General features: G+C 59.5%; 1 pseudogene; it reads left to right on the forward strand.

The window, feature by feature from the left end:
- Positions 1-7,494: 7,494 nt before the first annotated feature.
- On the forward strand, positions 7,495-10,256 carry LOC113981295 (annotated as a pseudogene).
- Positions 10,257-11,029: the final 773 nt, after the last annotated feature.

Raw genomic sequence — 11,029 nt, forward strand, 5'->3', positions numbered from 1 at the left:
GGGGGGGGAGATATGCTACCTCCGGGTAAGGGGATCCCAGTGCCCCCAGTATATCCCAGTGACCCCCAGTATGGCCCAGTAACTTCTGAGTGTCTCCCCGTGTGTCCTGGTAATCCCCCAGTAACTCCCCAGTTCTCTGCTAGTGCCCTCCCAGCGTCCCTCAGTTCCCCCCCTAGTCTCTCCCAGTGCCCCCCCGGTTCCCCCCAGTGTGTCCCAGTATCCCCCAGTAATCCCCCAGTGCCCCCCAAATCCCCCCAACTGTCCCCAGTGTGTCCCCAGATGCCCTTGGCCTTTCTGTGAGCGGGGGAGGGGGTTTACGTTTTTGGTGTCAGAGTGTCCAGGGGGGCTCCTGGGGTGAGGTGGAAGGTTGGGGACATCAGGGATGGGGTTTGGGGACAGTGGGGACAATGGGGATGGGTTTGGGGACAGTGGAATTGGGGGTATCGGGGGGGAATTATGGCCATGGGGAGGCCCTGGGGACATTGGAGACACCAGGGGGGGTCTTGGGGTGTCAAGAGGGGGAACTGGGGACACCAGGAGGGTCTCAGGACCCACCTGCTCATGGTACTGCCCCTCCTCTCCCCCCCCCCCGGCCCCATTAGCCCCCCCCCAGATGTCCCCCAACCCCCCTTTTTCCTTTAATCCCCACCCCCCACACATCCCTTTGACCCCCCAATGCTTCTTTTAACTCCCCCCCAAAGCACCCAAAACCCCCAAATCCCCATCCAACTCCCCCCAAATCTCCCCCAGCCCCCCCTCAAATCCCTTCCAACCCCCCCCAAAGAGGGATCACCCGACACCCTGGGACAGGAACACAGTGGGCTGTACTGGGGGCACTGGGCTGTACTGGGAGGGCACTGGGGGGGGGCTCAGGTGTCCCATGACAATGTGGCCCAGCACCAGGAGAGATCTGGGGAGCACTGAGGAAGTCCTGGTCTGTCCTGATCTGTCCTGGTTTGTACTGGTCTGTTCTGCTCTGTATTGGTTTGTACCTCCAATCTCTGAGGAGGTTTGGGTGTCGTGGGAGGCTTTGCGGGGACCTATTAGGTAGTTTTGGGGTCTCTAGGGGATTTAATGGGTCCTAGATGGTTTTGAGGGTCCATGAGGGGGACTGGGGGGTCCCTGAATGGGCTTGGGGGGTCCCAGGTGGGTTTTGGGGGTCACTGAGATGGTTTAAAGGGTTCGGGGGGGGGTAGGGATGAGTTCTCTCAGGGGGTTTGAGGGGACCTTGAGGAAGTTTCGACGGGTGGAGGGGTGGATTTTTGAGGGGATTTCAGGAGTTTTGAGGGGGTTTTGGAGAGTCCCCTAAAGCCCAGCAGTGGGTTCAGGGGGTCCCCCAGCTCCCAGGGGAGGGGTCCTAGAGATGCCCCCCAAAATCTGGGGAGGGAGATCTACCACATCCAGGTAAGGGGATCTCAGTGCCCCCAGTATATCCCAATGACCTCCCAGTGACCCTCAGTACAGCCCAGTAACCCCCTCAGTGACCAGCCAGTGTGTCCCAGTGACCTCCCACTGCCCCCCAGTATGGCCCAGTGATCCTCCAGTGAGCACCCAGTAACCCCCAGTATGGCCCAGTAACCTTCCAGTGTTCCCCCAGTGTGTCCTGGTAATCCCCCAGTAACCCCCCAGTGCCCCCTGTTTCACCCCAGTGTGTTCCAGTATCCCCCAGTAATCCCCTGGTGCCCCACAAAGCCCCCCAACTGTCCCCAGTGTGTCCCCAGATGCCCTTGGCCTTTCTGTGAGTGTGTGTGGGGGGGGGGGCGTGTGTTTTTGTGGTCGGAGGGTCCAGGGGGGGCTCCTGAGGTGAGATGGAGGGTTGGGGACATCAGGGATGGGGTTTGGGGAAAGTGGAATTGGGGGTGTCAAGGAGGGAATTGGGGCCATGGGGAGGCCCTGGGGACACTGGAGACACCAGTGGGGTCTTGGGGTGTCAAGTGGGGAATTGGGGAACACCAAGAAGGTCTTGGGGACACCAGGGGTGTCTCAGGACTCACCTGAGCGTGGTGTTGCACATCCTTTCCTCCCCCAGGGCCTATTAACCCCCCAAATGTCCCTTAACTCCCATTTTCCCTTTAATTCTCTCCCCCCACAGATCCCTTTGACCCCCCAAGACCTCTTTTAACTTCCTTAAATGGACTCAAAGCCCCCTAAAAACCCCTAAATCCCCATCCAACCCCCTCCAAATCTTTCCCAGTCCCCCCTCAAATCCCTTCCAACCCCCCCAAAGAGGGATCACCTGGCACCCTGGGACAGGAACACAGTGGGGTGTACTGGGGGCACTGGGCTGTACTGGGAGAGCACTGGGGGGGGTTCAGGTGTCCCACGACAACCTGTCCCAGCTCCAGGAGAGATCTGGGGAGCAGTGAGGAGGTACTGGTCTGTACTGGTCTGTACCCCCAATCCCCAAAGCCTCTCCCCAGCTCCCCCATGACCCTCCTGGACCCCAAGGCCCCCCAGGCCCCTGAGTTGGTCCTGCTGCCCCTTGAGCATCTGCAGCTGCTGCAGAACCAGGCATTTCATCAGCAAATGTGCAGGTGACACCAAGCTGGGGGTGTGTTGATATGCTGGAAGGCAGGAGGGCTCTGCAGAGGGACGTGGCCAAGCTGGATCCATGGGCTGATTGCAAGGGGCTGAGGTTCAAGCAGGCCAAGGGCCGGGTCCTGCCCTTTGGCCACAAGAAGCCCTGTCAGCCCCCCGGGCTGGGGCCAGAGTGGCTGGAGAGCAGCCAGGCAGAAAGGGAGCTGGGAGTGTGGATTGCCAGGAAGCTGAAGAGGAGGCAGAGTGTGGCCAGGTGGCCAAGAGGGCCAATGGCTGGTGGCCTGTCTGAGGAAGAGTGTGGCAGCAGGAGCAGGGCAGTGATTGTTGGGCTGGACTGAGCGCTGGTGAGGCCACCCCTGGAGTGCTGTGTCCAGCTCTGGGCCCCTGAGTTGAGGAAGGCCCTGGAGGGGCTGGAGCAGGTGCAGAGAAGAGCAGCAAGGCTGGAGAAGGGAGTGGAGCACAAGTGGTGTGAGGAGAGGCTGAGGGAGCTGGGGCTGTTGAGGCTGGAGAAGAGGAGGCTCAGGGGAGACCTCCTGACTCTCTGCAAGTCCCTGGCAGGAGGTTGTAGCCAGGTGGGGGTGGGGCTCTTGTGCCAGGAAGCAGCAGTAGGACAAGAGGGCTGGGTCTTGAGCTGTGCCAGGGGACGTTTATGTTGGATATTAGGAAGCAATATTTTCCCAAGAGAGTAATCAGGCCTTGGAATGGGCTGGGCAGGGAGGGGGTGGAGTCAGCATCCCTGGAGGTGTTGAAGGTGAGAGTGGATGTGGCCTCAGTGCCATGGTCTGGAAAGCACGGCGGGGTTGGATCCAGGGTTGGACTTGATGATCTCGGAGGTCTTTTCCAACGTGGCTGATTCTGTGATTCTCTGGTTGCCATTCCTATGGCAGCACATGCTTGAGACTCTATCCCCTGGGTGATAGAGATGTCTGTCCATGTATATCTGCAAGGTTAGTCTGTAAATGTGTGGTGTTAGAAAAGCAGGCTGAGTTCTGGGCTGGTTGTAGAAGGAGAAAGAAGCTCAGAGGCCAGTGGAAGCAGGCAGCCCTCAGCTTGCACATCATGTCCCCTCCCTGCAGGTTCCTGTCCTTGAGCCCAGGCCCTGAGGTGAGGCTGAGAAGTGGCGCAGAGGTGAGCCCAGAGCTGTCCCTGAGGTGAGCCTGAGAATAAGTGCAAGGCAGAGGTGCTGCTGAGGAAGGAGAGTCCCATGGTGGGGAACAGATGAAGGTGCCCATTCCTGAGAAGGTGCTGTGTCCATCCCCTGTGTGCCAGGTGAGCTGGGGCTTTGCTGCAGAGCTGCGGGCGCTGATTTGAGCGGCTCCAAGTGCTGAGATGGTGGCACCCAGGAACACAAACTGTTCCTGGCCACGGAGCCTGCAAGAAGGAGGAGAGAGCCCTGGCACTGTGAGGGGAACAGGTTGTCCCTGTGCCTTCCCCTGGAGGCCCTGGCTGTCCCTGCTGGGCCCCTGTCCATCCCCATCAGGTCCCTGCCTGTCCCCCCCGGGCTGAGCTCCCCCCAGGAACTGCCGTGGAGCTGAAGCTGCTGCCATCCCCCCTCTGCAGCCGCTGGCCCAGCCAAGGGAGCAGCAAAGGCAGGGCCAGGAGCAGAGGCAGCAGCAGGGGAGCCCTGGGGGGGCCGGGAAGCTCTTGTGTGGGGCAGGAAAGAGGCGCTGGGCACGAGGCCGGGGCTGTGCTGAGCAGGCCCAGCCCTCACATCCCCCCAGCCAACGCCGGCTGCCCAGGGGGCTTGGGAGGGACCCCCAGCCCGTGTGCCCCACACTCAGTTGGGAGAGAGAGAGCCAAGGGACAGGGCCACGGGCAGGGCCACGGTTGAGGGACAGGCAGGGCCATTGCAGGGCCACGGTGAGGGCACAGCCTGTGGCAGCAGAGCTGCCCAGGGCCGGGGGCAGCCGGGGGTGTTGGTACCAGCCAGTGCTGGGGCCGAGCAGAGCACGAGGCCTCTTGCAGAGCCCTGGAGCAGCCTCTCACTTGCCAGCCCCACCCTGGTGGGGTGACACTGTCCCCTCCCTACGGGACACTCCCCCAGAAATCTTTATGGGGGCCTTTTGTGTCTATTCCTGGTTGCTGATTGATGCTGGGGACCTGAGGGAGCCTCTGCAGTCCCATCCATGGGGCACAATCTCCTCTCCAGAGCTTGACTTCTTGCAGCCTTTGCAGGGAAATCTGTGCTGGCAGCTGCATCCTGAGCCCGAGGGCAGTTTGTATCCCCACGTGCTGATCCATCCTGGGGACCCAAGGGATCCTCTGCCATTCCATCCATGCAGCAGGAGTCACCCTCCTGCCCTTGACTCCTTGCAGAGGAACAAGTGCCATCTCTCGGTCTGGGAGAAGCCAGACGCTGCCCCTGGGCCATCAGAAGTGGTGCTGAAGCCTCTTTCAGCCCAGCCCCGGGTGCAGTTTTCTCATCCCCTCACCGAGTGCCCGCTCCCCCAGCCAGCACTGACCAACCAGGGCATTTGGCACACGTGGTTTGATGGTTTGGAGAAACAGCCTCAGACTGACAGGAGGCCAGAGAACCTCGAGGAACAGCCCTGGCGAGGTGCCTGCACTGGCAGGGGCCCAGGGGATCACTGCTCCACGGAACCAGCTGGAGCTCTGGGTGAGCCTGAGCTGAAGGGCCTGTGACCTGTGGATGAGTCCAGGATGGAGCAGAGACCCCCCTGCAGCCCGGGAGGAGCCCACACTGGAGCAGGGAATGCCCAAAGGAGGTTTAGAGCCCGTGGGAAGCACCTGCAGAACCGAGGGAGCAAAGCCCTGGTTTCCTGGGCTGCCCCGATGCCCCAGTTTGTTGGGTTTAAGTGCAAACTGCAGCAGGGCCGTCCCTTGGCAGCAGCCGGTGCCGTGGCACAGGCTCAGAGATGTGCCAGCCCAGGAGGGACTGAGGGCAGGGGGTTTGTAGGGACCATCCAGGGCCCCTCGCTGCCCACTGATGGTGAAAAGGAGACAATGCCAGGAGGAAGGAACAGGCTGGCCTAGAGGCACAGGAGGGAAGTCAGGCACACTGAGCCATAACTGGGGGAAAGGAATTGCAGCAGGGGGAGATCGGCACCACCGACTCCTTGAGCACCTCCTCAGAAGGGCCCCCAGACTGCGATGGAGGGAAGAACTGCAGCTGTGACTGATGGGCACAGGGAGGAGAGAGACAGCCAGCAAAGGGGGCTGGGAGCGGGAAGGAATAAGCTGAGAAGGTGACAGGATAAAGAACTTGTGTCGAGGTTTCTTAGTCGGAGCAATTTTGTGGCACTTCTCGGCTTGGGGGGGCCGGGGAGGTGGCAGTGGGACACCCTAACCCACTCCCCCCCAAGGACCCCCAAAAACATTCAGAGCCCACCCAGGACCCCACCCAACCCCTTTTCTGGGGGGACTTCTCTGGGCACTGGTGGTGCTGGGAGTCCCCCCGGCTGCAGGCGAGGAGCTCTCGGGTAAGTGGGGGGTGGGAAAGGGGAGATCGGTGAGAAAAAGGGGGTCAGAGGGGACAAAACTGGTGGCGGGAACCCAAACTGAGTGGGAGGGAAGTGGGAACCCCCTAAAAGTGGAGGAGGGAGGGGCTCTGAGGTTTGGGGGAAAATGGGATATGGGTGGGAGAGGTCAGCAGAGTGGGGAAAGGGGAGGGTGGGACCCCCAAACTGAGCATGAAGGGGCTGGGATTGGGGGGATGATGTGGAAGGGGTGGGGGTGGGGGTGGGGGAAAAAAGTGGGGGTTGGGACCCCAGAAGTGATCCTGAGGGGGCTGGGGATTGAGGGGACCATGGAAAAGTGGAAGGAACAGGGAAAAGGGGGGGTGGTCTGGTGGGTCCGACGGTCCGATGGGGGTCTTTGGGCACAAGGGGGTTGGCAAAGGGAGGGGCCCCCCTGAGCTCCCAACTTCCTGTGGGGTGTTGGGGGCTGCTGGATCCAATGTTCTCAGGGCACAGACATTTCTTTGGGCCAAAGAGTCCTAAAACACTTGGCACAGACCACACTTTACCACCATCTGTTCTCCAAATACTCTGCTGCTTCAGAGCAGGACAGTGGGGACCCCTGGGATCCCCGGGACAACAAAGTGGAAACCCTGGAGAGGGGGAATGTCTGGGATTGCGGCACCCGGAAGGCGAGAGTCACAGGGGAAGGGACCCTTGGGACTCCCAACACTCCCAGCATCCCTAAGTGGGACCCCCAGCATCCCAGACAGGGGAGACCCTCCAAAATCTAGAGGGGAGAAACCAGAGAGGGGGAACTTCTGAGAGAGATTTTTTGGGCTAAGCTTCATATTTGGGAGTATTTTTTGGTTGAATCTTAACTTTTTACAGTTTGGGAGGGGATTCATCTCACTCTTTCTGAGTGGTTGTTTCCTGAATCTCAGTGGTTTGGGTTTTTCTGGGCTGAATCTTGGTGTTCTGGAGGTTTTTATGGTCACAGGATGCCCAGTGAGTTCTAGAGATGGACTTGGGCAGGAGGAACCCCCAAGCCAATGCACTCAGCCCTTGTTTTCTCCCCCATCAGGATTTGTCCTTCCCAAAGCTTGGGCGGATGGAGGAGGAGGCTGCGAGGAAGAGGAAGATGCCTTGGGCCCTCCAGGCAGGTGAGGAGGAAGTCAGTGGCCCTTTGGGCGGGTGTTGTGCTGGCTCTGACAGCCGAGCATGGCCCCCGGCTGCAGGACAACCCCGCTGCTGCCGCCGTCCTGCCGGGGCCGGAGTTGGGGGGATGTCCTTGGCCTTCCCTGTGGGCCGGAGGCAAATCCCCTCCCTGTCCTTCTTGCTTCCTGCCCCAGGCCCCGAGCTGAGGACGGAGAGCCCGGAGGACAAATCCCCCCAGCAGAGCCTGGTGGGAGAGGCCATTTTGAAGGGCTCCACGGTGCAGGAAGGCAGCGGGGAGGAAAAGGCCTGGAGATCCCCCCACAGGAGGGGCTCCAAAGCCAGCCCAGGGTGCTCTGAGGAGGAAAGACCCAGCCTGTGCCGGGAAGGCGGCCGGAGCTTGAGCCAGAGCTCTGACCTGATGGTTCCTGAGCAGCCTCCCAGCAGGCAGAAGCCCTTCGAGTGCTTGGAATGTGGGAAGAGCTTCAGGAAGAGCACGAAACTGCTCCGACACCAGCACATCCACACTGGGGCACGTCCCTACACGTGTGGGGAATGTGGGAAGAGCTTCAACCAAACCTCCCACCTGATCCGGCACAGCCACATCCACACTGGGGAACGGCCCTATATGTGTCGGGAATGTGAGAAGAGCTTCAGTCGGAGATGCCACCTGATCCGACACCAGCGCATCCACACCAGGGAACAGCCCAGGAAAGAGGTGGGAGAGGGAGGCTAAGGGGAGGGGGGAGACCAAGAGCAGGGTTACCGTGGGGGTCCCTCTGTGTCCCCGTGCCTTTATCCCTGGAGAGCAGGGGAGGCTGGAGAGAGGAGGGAGCTGCGAGAGCCCCGAGAGCCTGGAGAGGGGGGAGCTCGGGCCCCCTGTGCCGAGCCAGTGGTCGGGGCCGTGCTGTTGGTGTCAAATTGCCCCTGGTCAGGCTGAACCCAGAGCCCGCCCACATGTCAGGGGCCCGATCCACTCCCTGCTCTTGTTGCCCTCGGGCAGCCTCTGGTGTCCCCCCACCTGTGGGGCTGTTTGGGTACCTTGGGCACAGCCGGCCCTTGTGCAGGGCTGTGCCCCTTGGGGGCTGTTGGGGGTGGGCAGGAGGTGTTTTTTTGGGGTGCTGGTCTGGGTTGGTGGCAGAGCCCCAGTGGTGGGCGGGGGGATGCAGGTCCCCGCCCACGGTGGGGGTTGGTGTTGCTGGGTCAGGCCCCACCGGCTCCATTGTCAGCCCGGTGCTGGCGGGGGGGACACAGCAGTTTTAGGGCCCCCCGGGAGTGCCGGGGGTGGATGTGGAGCCCGGGAGCTGCCGAGTGTGGAGGGTGGAGCGGGGCGATGCCGGAGCTGGGGGACCCCCGGCAGCCTGGAGGGGGGAGCACGGAGAGGGAGGAGCCCCGGGAACCCCAGGAACCCCAGGAGCCTGAAATGGGGGGCATAGAGAAGGAGAAGCCTGGACAGTGGGGATCCCTGGGACAACAGAGTGGAGAACCTAGATAGGGGGAATGTCTAGGAACGCGGCACCCCGAAGGCGAGAGTCAGAGGAGAAGGGACCCTTGGGACCCCCAACGCTCCCAGCATCCTTTAGTGGGACCTCCAGCATCCCAGACAGGGGAGACCCACCGAACCCAAGAGGGGAAAGACCAGAGAGGGAAAATTCTGTGAGAGTTTTTTTGGACTGAATCTTCATAGTTTGGAATATTTTTTGGCTGAATCTCAACTTTTTTGCGGTTTGGGGGGAGGTTCATCTCGCTCTTTCTGGGGGGGTTGTTGCCTGAATCTCAGTGGTTTGGGTTTTTCTGGGCTGAATCTTGGTGTTTTGGAGGTTTTTATGGTCACAGGATGCCCAGTGAGTTCTAGAGATGGACTTGGGCAGGAGGAACCCCCAAGCCAATGCACTCAGCCCTTGTTTTCTCCCCCATCAGGATTTCTTCTTCCCAAAGCTTGGGCGGATGGAGGAGGAGGCTGCGAGGAAGAGGAAGCTGCCTTGGGCCCCCCAGGCAGGTGAGGAGGAAGTCAGTGGCCCTTTGGGCGGGTGTTGTGCTGGCTCTGGCAGCCGAGCATGGCCCCCGGCTGCAGGACAACCCCGCTGCCGCCGCCGTCCTGCCGGGGCCGGAGTTGGGGGGATGTCCTTGGCCTTCCCTGTGGGCCGGAGGCAAATCCCCTCCCAGTCCTTCTTGCTTCCTGCCCCAGGCCCCGAGCTGAGGACGGAGAGCCCGGAGGACAAATCCCCCCGGCAGAGCCTGGTGGGAGAGGCTGTTTTGAAGGGCTCCACGGTGCAGGAAGGCAGCGGGGAGGAAAAGGCCCAGAGATCCCCCTGCAGGAGGGGCTCCAAAGCCAGCCCAGGGTGCTCTGAGGAGGAAAGACCCAGCCTGTGCCGGGAAGGCGGCCAGAGCTTGAGGGGGAGCTCTGACCTGGTGGTCCCTGAGCAGCCTCCCAGCAGGCAGAAGCCCTTCAGGTGCTTGGAATGTGGAAAGAGCTTCAGGATGAGCACCAACCTCCTCACCCACCAGCACATCCACACTGGGGAACGTCCCTACTCATGTAGCAAATGTGGGAAGAGTTTCAGGGACAGCTGCTCCCTGATCAAACACCAGCACATCCACACTGGGGAACGGCCCTACCTGTGTCAGGAATGTGGGAAGAGCTTCAGGGACAGCTCCGCCTTGATCTGACACCAGCACATCCACACTGGGGCACGTACCTACACATGTCGGGAGTGTGGGAAGAGCTTCAGGAGCAGCTCCACCCTCCGCACCCACCAGGGCATCCACACCAGAAAACAGCCTTACAAGTGCTTGGAATGTGGGAAGAGGTTTCAGCGCAGCTCAACTCTCCTCAGGCATGAGCAGACGCACACAGATGAGAGGCCCTTCCGCTGCACCGACTGTGGGAAGGGCTTCAAGCAGAACGGCAACCTCATCAGACACCAGCGCATCCACACCGGGGAGAGGCCCTACAAGTGTGGGGAGTGTGGGAAGAGCTTCACCCAGAGCTGTCACTTGACCAAACACCAACGGACCCACCAGTAAGAGAAGCCCTACAAGTGCCCCGACTGCCGGAAGAGCTTCGGCTGCTGCTTCCACCCCGAATGAAGCCCCTGATGGTGAGGCAACCCCTGGAGTCCAGTGACTGTCAGTCCATCCCTTTTGACCACAAAGGGCCAGTCCCCTTTCCCAGGGGCAGGTTCTGCCAACAGAACCCTTCTTGGGGGGTGTGTGGAGATTCCTGCCTTGGCTGGGGACCCCCCAGGGTCACTGCTGGAGATTGAGAGCAGAGATTTCCCCACGAGTGTTGGTCTGGGGGAGTTCCATCCATCTCTACTTAAGAATTATTGCTTTTGTGCCAGCTTGAGTAGAATTGCTTCAACAATTGCTTTAGTGTAGAGCACTGTCCTATCTTATCCTGTACTCCTGGTAGTTTTAGTGTTTCTCTTGTGCAGTAAATAATTCTGATGAAGATCTTTTGTCTGATCATTTGGAACCCTAAATAAATTCATTTCTATCAGTAGATCTGGTTTGCCATTATTAAAACTTAGGGGACAAAAGTAGTTCAGTCACATCTCTGTAGTTCCTCTAAACTGAATGTATTGGCATAATCCCATGCCTTAAGACCCTTTTATTTTTTTTTTTAATTTTTCTAATTTTTATAAGCTCTATATGTAATTATAGTAGAAGTAGATTTTAAAAGTAGCTGTATTATATTCCTCATCCTTTAGCACAAGTAGTTTACACATTCCTCAACCCTCTTACCCCATTCCATGCTCCCCATATCACTTCTACCCCTGAAATCAGTAGAAATGTTTAGTCTCTTGTCAAGGCAGGCCTGGTAGTTGAGAGGTTACAGTAACACCTTTGTAATCCTAAGGTAACGAGTTTGAATCCTAGTGTGTGTTTTGTTTGTGTTTTGCTGTCGTGGATTGTGT

This window comes from Neopelma chrysocephalum, unplaced genomic scaffold, assembly GCF_003984885.1.
Source record: "Neopelma chrysocephalum unplaced genomic scaffold, ASM398488v2 Primary Assembly neopelma1_96424, whole genome shotgun sequence".
In the NCBI taxonomy this organism is placed as follows: domain Eukaryota; kingdom Metazoa; phylum Chordata; class Aves; order Passeriformes; family Pipridae; genus Neopelma; species Neopelma chrysocephalum.